Source organism: Jaculus jaculus, unplaced genomic scaffold, assembly GCF_020740685.1.
Source record: "Jaculus jaculus isolate mJacJac1 unplaced genomic scaffold, mJacJac1.mat.Y.cur u25, whole genome shotgun sequence".
Lineage (NCBI taxonomy): Eukaryota > Metazoa > Chordata > Mammalia > Rodentia > Dipodidae > Jaculus > Jaculus jaculus.
Genome location: NW_025423515.1, coordinates 3,949,049 through 3,957,781, shown reverse-complemented (window position 1 = coordinate 3,957,781; position 8,733 = coordinate 3,949,049). Strand labels below are relative to the sequence as shown.

The 8,733-nt window shown below is 42.3% G+C and overlaps 1 pseudogene; it reads left to right on the top strand.

The window, feature by feature from the left end:
• Nucleotides 1-4,506: 4,506 nt before the first annotated feature.
• On the top strand, nucleotides 4,507-5,474 carry LOC101608491 (annotated as a pseudogene).
• Nucleotides 5,475-8,733: the final 3,259 nt, after the last annotated feature.

Here is an 8,733-nt window from a genome sequence, read left to right as displayed (position 1 = left end):
GGATCTGAAAAGGATTATACTAAGTGAAGTACCCATGCCCAGAAAGCCAAACATCACATGTTAATTCTCATATGTGGATTCTAGCTACAGATGATTGGACTTCTATGTCAGTAGGAACAAAACTCAGTAGCAGAGGCCAGTAAGTGAGAACGGAGATATAAAGGGAATACACAAGGAGGGAGGGGGGCTTAATAGAATGGTATTGTGTATATGGAAGTAGAGGAACAGATTAATGGTGATGAAAAGGTCTAGATGAGGTCAGAAGAAGAGAATGAGTAAAGGAAAAGTGGAGGAGCGCTATTCAAGATCCAAGAGGGTATTAGTTAAATAAGTCATATGGAAGCCTAGTTTTTGCTAGAAAATTTTCAGTGCCAGGTATGGGATACCTTCCAGTGAATTGTTGGCCAGAGAGGCCCCTGATGCCTGCAAAACATCACAGGTCATTGTCAAGGCTCTTGGTTTCCCAGTACAATAGATGGTAAGACCCTGTTGCTGAAGACTCCACATACTTGGGCAGCAAGATCCCTGAGAAATCCTGCTGGAGCTGAGCTGAAAACCTGACAAAAATATGGAAAAAGCCATGCTGCATGCAGTTCAATGGGAGAGACAGAAATCACCAGTGAGCATACTCAGCAGTGGATACTGCAAGTCTTAAATTTTGCCAGCCAGACCACGTGAGCCAACAGGTGCAATAGTGGCATGCCTGTCATGGTGGAAACCAACGGTCCTCTTATTAGACTGGAGGCCCATTCCATGGGAGGGAGTACATCCCTGATACTGAAAACTTAAAACAAGGGTAGGCATGAGCCCTAGGGGTGTAACGTCTGCTGCTGTCTGGCCAAATGTATATATTATGCCTATGAAACTACCCAGTAAGCACTTCTCTTAATGTCCATACCCATATATTAATGCTACTCTCACGTTTGGTAGAGAATCTTCTTTTTTCAGATGGCAGTGACCTTGGGATGACTCACAATACATCATTGTGCTGGAAAGAAGTGACAGGAGTGCTCAGTACTGCAATATCTCTATCACACTTTCCAAGGCTCAGGATCTATTCTGGAAGAGGTAGTAGAAAGAATGTAAAACCAAAGGAAGGGTAGGACTCCTTAGAATATGCTCCCTCCAGACATAAAAAGGCCTGGATATCCATGACTTTACAGTGCTTGACACTACCTACATAAGACTATCATAACTGGAGGAAGAGATCATAACATCAAAATAAGAGAGAGACTGATTGAGAAGGGAAGGGGATATGATGGGGACTGGAGTTTCAAAGGGGAAAGGGGGGATTGCAATCAGATATTGTTTAAAATTAATACAGTACAAACAATACAATACAATTGTATTGGTTAAATATTTCTTAGCTATGCCCAATGTCATTTTTTGCAGTGTGAGTGTGTATTCTGTGCCATTATGGGCTTTTTTAGCTTTTTTCTGGTATTACGTCACAGTTAAAAGATCTTGGACTATGGGAATGTTTGAATGTGGTTAGGATTTATTAAAAACTATGGGGACTTTTAATTTGGACTAAATGCATTGCATTTTACATCTTAGATAGTTTATGGGGTTCAGGTGTGGAAAGTAGTTTGATTCAGGTGTTCTGAATTCTAGGTTCCCAGCTAACTTGAGGGGAAGCTCAATGATCTCTCAGGGAAACAATGACATGAACAGAGGGTGGACATCACCTACTCACCAACATCAGGTAGGCAAGAGCAACGGAGAGTGTGCTAAAACTGGCAAGTGAAAGATGGCTCTAATACCCATAAGCCTACCTTTTGACATCAAGTACTCTAAGTCATCGAAGTGTAAGATTGTTGGAACAGGAAGCAAAAAATTGGCTAATACGTCACTTGGAGTGATGGTAAGCAGGACCATTGCCATTTCCTCCCCTTCATTCGTGGACGTGTGAGTCTGGGATATAGGAGAAAGAGTACCATATATGGGGCACTGATTCAGACCATATACAGACTGCTGGAGGACATTCCCCTAGTCCTCCAAGCTAATGCCACCTAGTTGGCAGTACAGCTGTTTGTTTAAAAAGCCATTCCACCATTCTATCAAGCCAGCTGCTTCAGGGTGGTGGGGCACATTGAAGGCCAGTCACGTGATCATGAGGTCCCTGCCATATTTCCTTGGCTATGAAGTGAGTTCCTTGGTCAGAAGGAATAGTGCTGTGTGGTGATACTGTTTTTGCTTCGCTATTTTGCCTAGTAGTAGGAGCTCCAGTGGCTTCCATTTGGTCTTTCCAAACATTATAGCCCTCACTCCACAAGTCAGGTAACCAACTCCCAAGTACATATATCCTAAATTATGCATTCTGAGACTTGAGACATTACCACAGGATGAATTTGGGGACCCACTACCAGTATAACATTTGCCAAAACTCTATTGATTACCTGACCTCCATAAGCACCTACTTTAACTGGAGGGTCATGATGCTGTTTATGGTCTCCAGGAATCAATGTCAAGTCAGAGCCAGTGTCCAGCAAACCCCAAAAGGTCTGATTATTTCCTTTTCCCTAGTGTAATTACCCTAGCAAAATGCCATAAGTCCCTCTGAGGATGGATAACACTAAGCTTAATATTTAAACTTTGGGGCTTGCAGGAGAGTCCTTCCTCAAGGATCTGTAAACAGGCTCAAGTCTGGAAATTGGTTAAGGGGCCTTGATACTCTGCTGCTATAATTCAAAGTGGCCCTTTGGTCCTTTGCACTGGAAATTTTCTGGTTATACAGACCAAGCAGGAACTTAGATTTCTTATCTGTTTCACTTCTGGGAACACCATGATTAGTTAGTCAGTAGCAAAGGTCATGCCACTGAGTCATACCATTATGAGCATTGCTTGGCCTATGCTGCCCATTATGATAAATACACTCACCTTACCTTTGGTGATTTAGCACTGCCACTTGGACCTTGTTACTCTGAAGTTCAGTTAGACCTATTGCATCTAATTCATCTAATGCAACAAATGCAGCTCCTATTGTGATATCTTCTTTACACAGTATGGCAACTACTGGTAACTTATGTACTACGCTGGTGCTTCCCTCAAAAATCTGTTTCTTAAAGTCTTAGTGAAGGGAACATCTAAAAATGGTCCCACTTTGGGGGAAAAGATGAGTTTAAATGGGAAATCCACTCCAGCATTCCAAGTACTCTGAGCCTTTTAATCCCTTTACCAATATTAAGCCATGGGATATCAGACAGTTCAACATCATTCACAGTAGACCATCATTGGATCCATACTTAAAGCAAACAACCAAATAAACTCTCCCAACCGCATGAGCTGCAGTGGTTAATGTATAATCTCTGCTCAATAGGCCTATTTCAATAAATTAATCCTGATCTAGTCTTATATTTCTTCTTCTATCATCCCGTACCATTAAAATCCATTCCCATGCATATTTCCCATGTTTCTGCTTGTACAAATTTTAAAAAAAAACAAAAGCAAAAAAAAACCTCTTGAATTTTTTAGTGGTGTACCTCCCCTCCTCATGAGTTGTGCTTTATATCTTATCTTCAGGTGCCTACCTAGCTTATGCATGGTTATAGGCCTATAGGCATAGAAGGGTGGATCATTACTACTTCCTCAAAGAAGGATTAATTCCCTCAGGCAAGCATGGAGAGGGCAATGCTTCAGGATGTGGGGGTGGGGTTGAAAGTACTGCTAACGGAGGGAAGGCCACATTCGTATGCAATACTTCTTAAGAACCTGAGAATTCAATGTCCCCAAATTATTCAGTGTCTTCCCATACATTCCCATCACAAACTATAGGATCACACACTTTTCCAGTCAGTGCCTTCACTTTAACTTTACCTCACTTTAGCCTTGAGGCTGGGATTTGATCTTGTATTGCAAGTTAGCCAAACTTACAATGAGAACTTGGGTTTAGTTTTCTGCAATTCGAGCTCTATTCTGACTCCAGAGAAGACTCTCCTCCAGGGCACCCTTAGAAGCCCTCAGATCATGCTTGTGGGTCTGAAGCTTGGAACTTTCCATTCAGAAATTGTGCTTTTCATTAATTATTTATCCAGAGATGCTACAAGTAACTAACCAGCATCATCATTCATCTTACTTTTCCACAAATATTTAAAAATGTTAGGTACAGAGTCACCAAATCCCTCACTCTACACAAGACGTAATTCAGGATCACTGAATACACTTATGTCATGAAGTCCTTTGAATAGTTCACAGCATGGATTATCAGTACCCTCGTAATTACCAGCAAAACACTTTCCCTATTACCAGTAAAGCCTTAGTATTACTGAAGTTGGAGGGCCAACTCCAGATAGCACAAAGCCCACTAGAAAAATACGTTCTTATAATTGTTTCTCTAGAATCACTCCTGGTAACACAATCTGTAGCAGTCAGGGATCTGTGAAGGAAGAGAACCCATGGAATTAATTACATGAAAAGGCAATTTATGATCCAGTTCTGTCGGGTCTTAGACCCTGCCTTGTTGGCTTTTATGAGCCTCTGAACCTTCCATTCCTAAAAGCAGGAGAAATGCCTAAGAAAAAGACTTATGCAAGGAAGAAGGCCAAGAAATGCTGAGCAGGAGAAGCAGCTGCGAGCATCCAGAAGCACTGTGAACTTAGCCAAACACCCATGCAATGCTCCCATGGACTATGACAAGTGCCAAAGGTGGCAGAATAGAGCATTTTGCTATTTTTGCAATTCAGTGCAGAAGTTACCAATTTTTGCAGTGTGGAAAAACAAAGTGTATGATGAAGTCCTCAGACTGAGTTATCAAGCACGCTGGAGTCTATAGCACTGGCCTTGCAATGGTGGGTGCAATATGTGACTTCTGAGGCACGGGTTTGCCATGGTAGGAAGTGTCTTAGCACACACACCTGTACCTGCCCTCTTAATGATGCCCAGTGTGTGGAATGTGAAGGAGGCATCTGGGACCATGGAGGCAGAATATTCTGTTGTTCTTTCTGCCACAACTTCCTCTGTGAAGACAATCAATTTGAACAGTGAGCCAGCTGCCAAGTTTCAGAAGCAGAAACATTTAGATGTATTTCATGTAACCAACTTGGCCAGCATTCCTCTCTCCGATGTAAGGCTCGTTTCTGTGATGAGCATGCAAGGAACAAAGTGTTTAAGCAAGAGAAAGGCAAGCAGCCTCCATACCCCAAATGTGGACATGAGACTCAGGATACAAAGGACCTGAGCATGCCTACCCGCTCACTGAGATTTGGCCAGCAGATGGGAGGCAAAAAAAGAGATGGAGCTGCTGGGTATGATGCTTTCTGGAAGAACCTTTCATCGGACAAGTATAGTGATGCTGGTTATCATGAGGAGGAGGAGGAAGAGTATGAAGCCGATGATGATGCAGAGGAAGAGGAGGAAGGTGGAAAGAATTCGGATGCTGAGTCCTCAGATCTATTCACTCACTTGAACCTGGGCAGGACCTATGACAGTGGTTATGCTCACTACGAAGAGCAGGACTAGCAGAGCTGCCCCCTGCTGGCCGCTGTGGGCAGTGCAGGACGTGTGCTTGGGGAGCCGTGGGCTGTTCAGAAGTGCCATGGCTTGGCCTTGTGCAGACTAGTTGTCCCAGGCCAGGGAGAGGGAGTAGCATTTTTATGGGAACTGATAATAAGGTTTTTAATGTTAAAAAATTAGTCAAATGTAAGACGTTATTGATAAGTAAATGGAACTTCATGAATTGGATACTAATTTCAGTAATCTGATAGGCTTTACAAGTTATGTTCATATAATATACAGGATAAAGAAATAAAACTAATATATTGATTTGACATAAATTACTGTTTTTATTAAAGGCACTTCTAAAATTTTTATGTATCTGATTTAACAGTTTAACAGGTAAGATTACTATATTTTTCCTTTTATGTTGATCACAGAATGAATGTGTAAATTTTCATCAAATATTCATGTTATCTTAAGTAGTCATGTATACATGAAGAACTGACTGACACATTCATGTTTTACTTTACAATGTATGTTCTAACTGTTGTTGTTAATCCCTAACTGTGACAAAAATAGCATAGCAGTTTTACATAAACATAATACTAGAAAACATGCTGTACATCCTTTTTTCATGTTTTTAATGAATCTAGTATTATACTTGAATACTTTTGACAGTTAATTTCTTACTCTGTTTTATCAAGCTGCTTTGAAAAGGCTTCCAAAATTTTTATAAACTACTCAATTTTTTAAAAAAAAATTAATTTATTTATTTGAGAGCGACAGACACAGAGAGAAAGACAGGTAGAGGGAGAGAGAGAGAATGGGTGCACCAGGGCTTCCAGCCTCTGCAAACGAACTCCAGACGCGTGCGCCCCCTTGTGCATCTGGCTAACGTGGGACCTGGGGAACCGAGCCTCGAACCGGGGTCCTTAGGCTTCACAGGCAAGCGCTTAACCGCTGAGCCATCTCTCCAGCCCTCAATTTTTGATCTAATATGGTAATTCATAGCTGAGATTAATTATGGTGTAATGAGGATAGACAGTCTGGATCTCATCATTGGTACAAATGGGGAACTGATGGCTGCTGACACAGGTTTCAGTAGCCACAACTCACATTACCAGTGAACTGAGATATTGCTAGTGTTCAAAAGGAAAGCATATCCAGTTGGCTGGCATTCTGGATGCATGATGAAAGTTTGGATGGCAATTGCTGTGCTAGTCTTAATTTATAGAGATATAAGACCAGCTCAGAGTGGTGAGGAGCAGCCAAAGCCACATGAAACCCAGTGGATCTGCTTGTGTGTGAAAATGCTTAAAAAATATAAAAAGAAGAACCTTATTTTTTCCAAATAAAAATAAAGGGGGGAGGAATTTATTGGATTATCTTATGCAGTCTAACAATAGCAGTTTGCAGGCCTGAGAGCCAAGCAACCCAGTAGCTGCTCCATAAGGCTGAATGCCGGAGCAGTCCCAATCCAGCACTGAAGGCCTGGAGGCTTCCTGGAGTGCCACTGGTCTTCAGTCCATGCTGGTTTTCAGTCCACCATAGTCTTTACTCCATGCTGTAAGGCAGCAAGTAGTATGGGCAGCATGTTGGAAGAAGGGATTGTCTTCTTTCTTAATCATTTTTTTTTTTAAATTTTTGGTTTTTCAAAGTAGAGTCTCACTCTAGTCCAGCCTGACCTGGAATTAACTATGTAGTCTCAGGGTGGCCTCGAACTCACAGAGATCCACCTACCTCTGGGGATTACTTTCTTACAGAGCTTTTTTAGATAATGTTCCCCTTCTGAGAGGGGCCACCCACTCTGGGGGAAGGGCTCACTCTGGGGGAAAGAATTTCTACTTCAGTTAACACTCCCTGGAAGCAACTTCAGAGAGCCACTCAAGAGGCATGAATGTGGATTCCTAAACAGATCAAGTTGACAACGAGACTTAACCATCACACCAGTGTTAGTACATTCTTCTTATGCTGTTTTCCACTTGATGTTGGCCATTTTATCCTGCCATCATAAACTCCTTTGGGTGTTTCTCTTTTTTCTTTTCTTTTGATCCTCCCCACCACTCCCCCCCCCCCCCCAGCAACAAGTAGATAATTGCAACCAAACAATTGCTATTGAAAGGTGCAATTACTGCTGCCAGAAATCTGTGTGGCCTTTGGACTTTTGGATGTGATTTGTGGGAGGAACATGGAGATTGAGAACTAGGCTAAGGGACACCCTGCAGTGCTAAAGGAAGAGATTAATACATTATTCCAGAAAGAGTTGGAAGACCTAAATGCAATGAGATTTGTGGACTGTGACATATAGCACTTGCTTTGGACTCCTAAAGATATGGGCTTGAGTCCAGCCTGTGGCACTATCAGGCTGTATAACTTGGGTCCACCAGCTTCTTCATCTCAAGTACAGGCATGATGTTACCCATTACTGAGTTGTTGCAATGATTAAATATTAGGCACTCTCATCTTGCAGAGGGGAAACCCAGGCTTAGAGAAATAAAGCCACTTGCTTGAAGTTGCAAGGTGCTATAGAAGACACATCACATAGTGTCATGAAATGATCAAATACACATGGGTGGAGGCAGGGGTTCAAGATTAGTTAGATGGCTACTCCCCCATAGGGTCTGCATTAAAGCTAAGGTGACTGGACTCAGCCCAGAACTACAGATATGCCTGACCTTCCCACAGCCTCCCCTCACTTCTCCAGCCTAGAGGACTGTGTGTACTCAGCCCAGAACTGCAGCTCTGCCTGACCTTATCAGTCTTCCCTCACTTCTCATTAGCTTAGATGACTGTGTGTACTCAGCTCAGCACGTCAGGTGTGTGCCTGACCATCCCACAGCCTCCCCTCACTTCTCAATCTTAGATGTGTACTCAACCCAGTACTGCAGCTTTGTCTGGCCACCCCTCGCTTATCCTATTCAAGTGGAGGTGAGTGTACTCAGCTATTTTGTAAATCTTTCCTACTTTCTTTATCTCATACCTTCTAGTGCATATTTTAAAATATCTTTAGGGCTGGAGAGATGGCTTAGTGGTTAAGCACTTGCTTATGAAGCCTAAGGACCCCAGTTCAAGGCTCAATTCCCCAGGACCCACGTTAGCCAGATGCACAAGGGGGCACTTGCGTCTGGAGTTCGTTTGCAGTGGCTGGAGGCCCTGGCGCGCCCATTCTCTCTCTCTCTGCCTCTTTCTCTCTCTGTCATTCTCAAATAAATAAAAATAAACAAAAAAATTAAAAATATATCTTTCATTTGCTTCAAAAACTTTAATTAAAATATAAAGCAAATGACAATTTACTTCCTG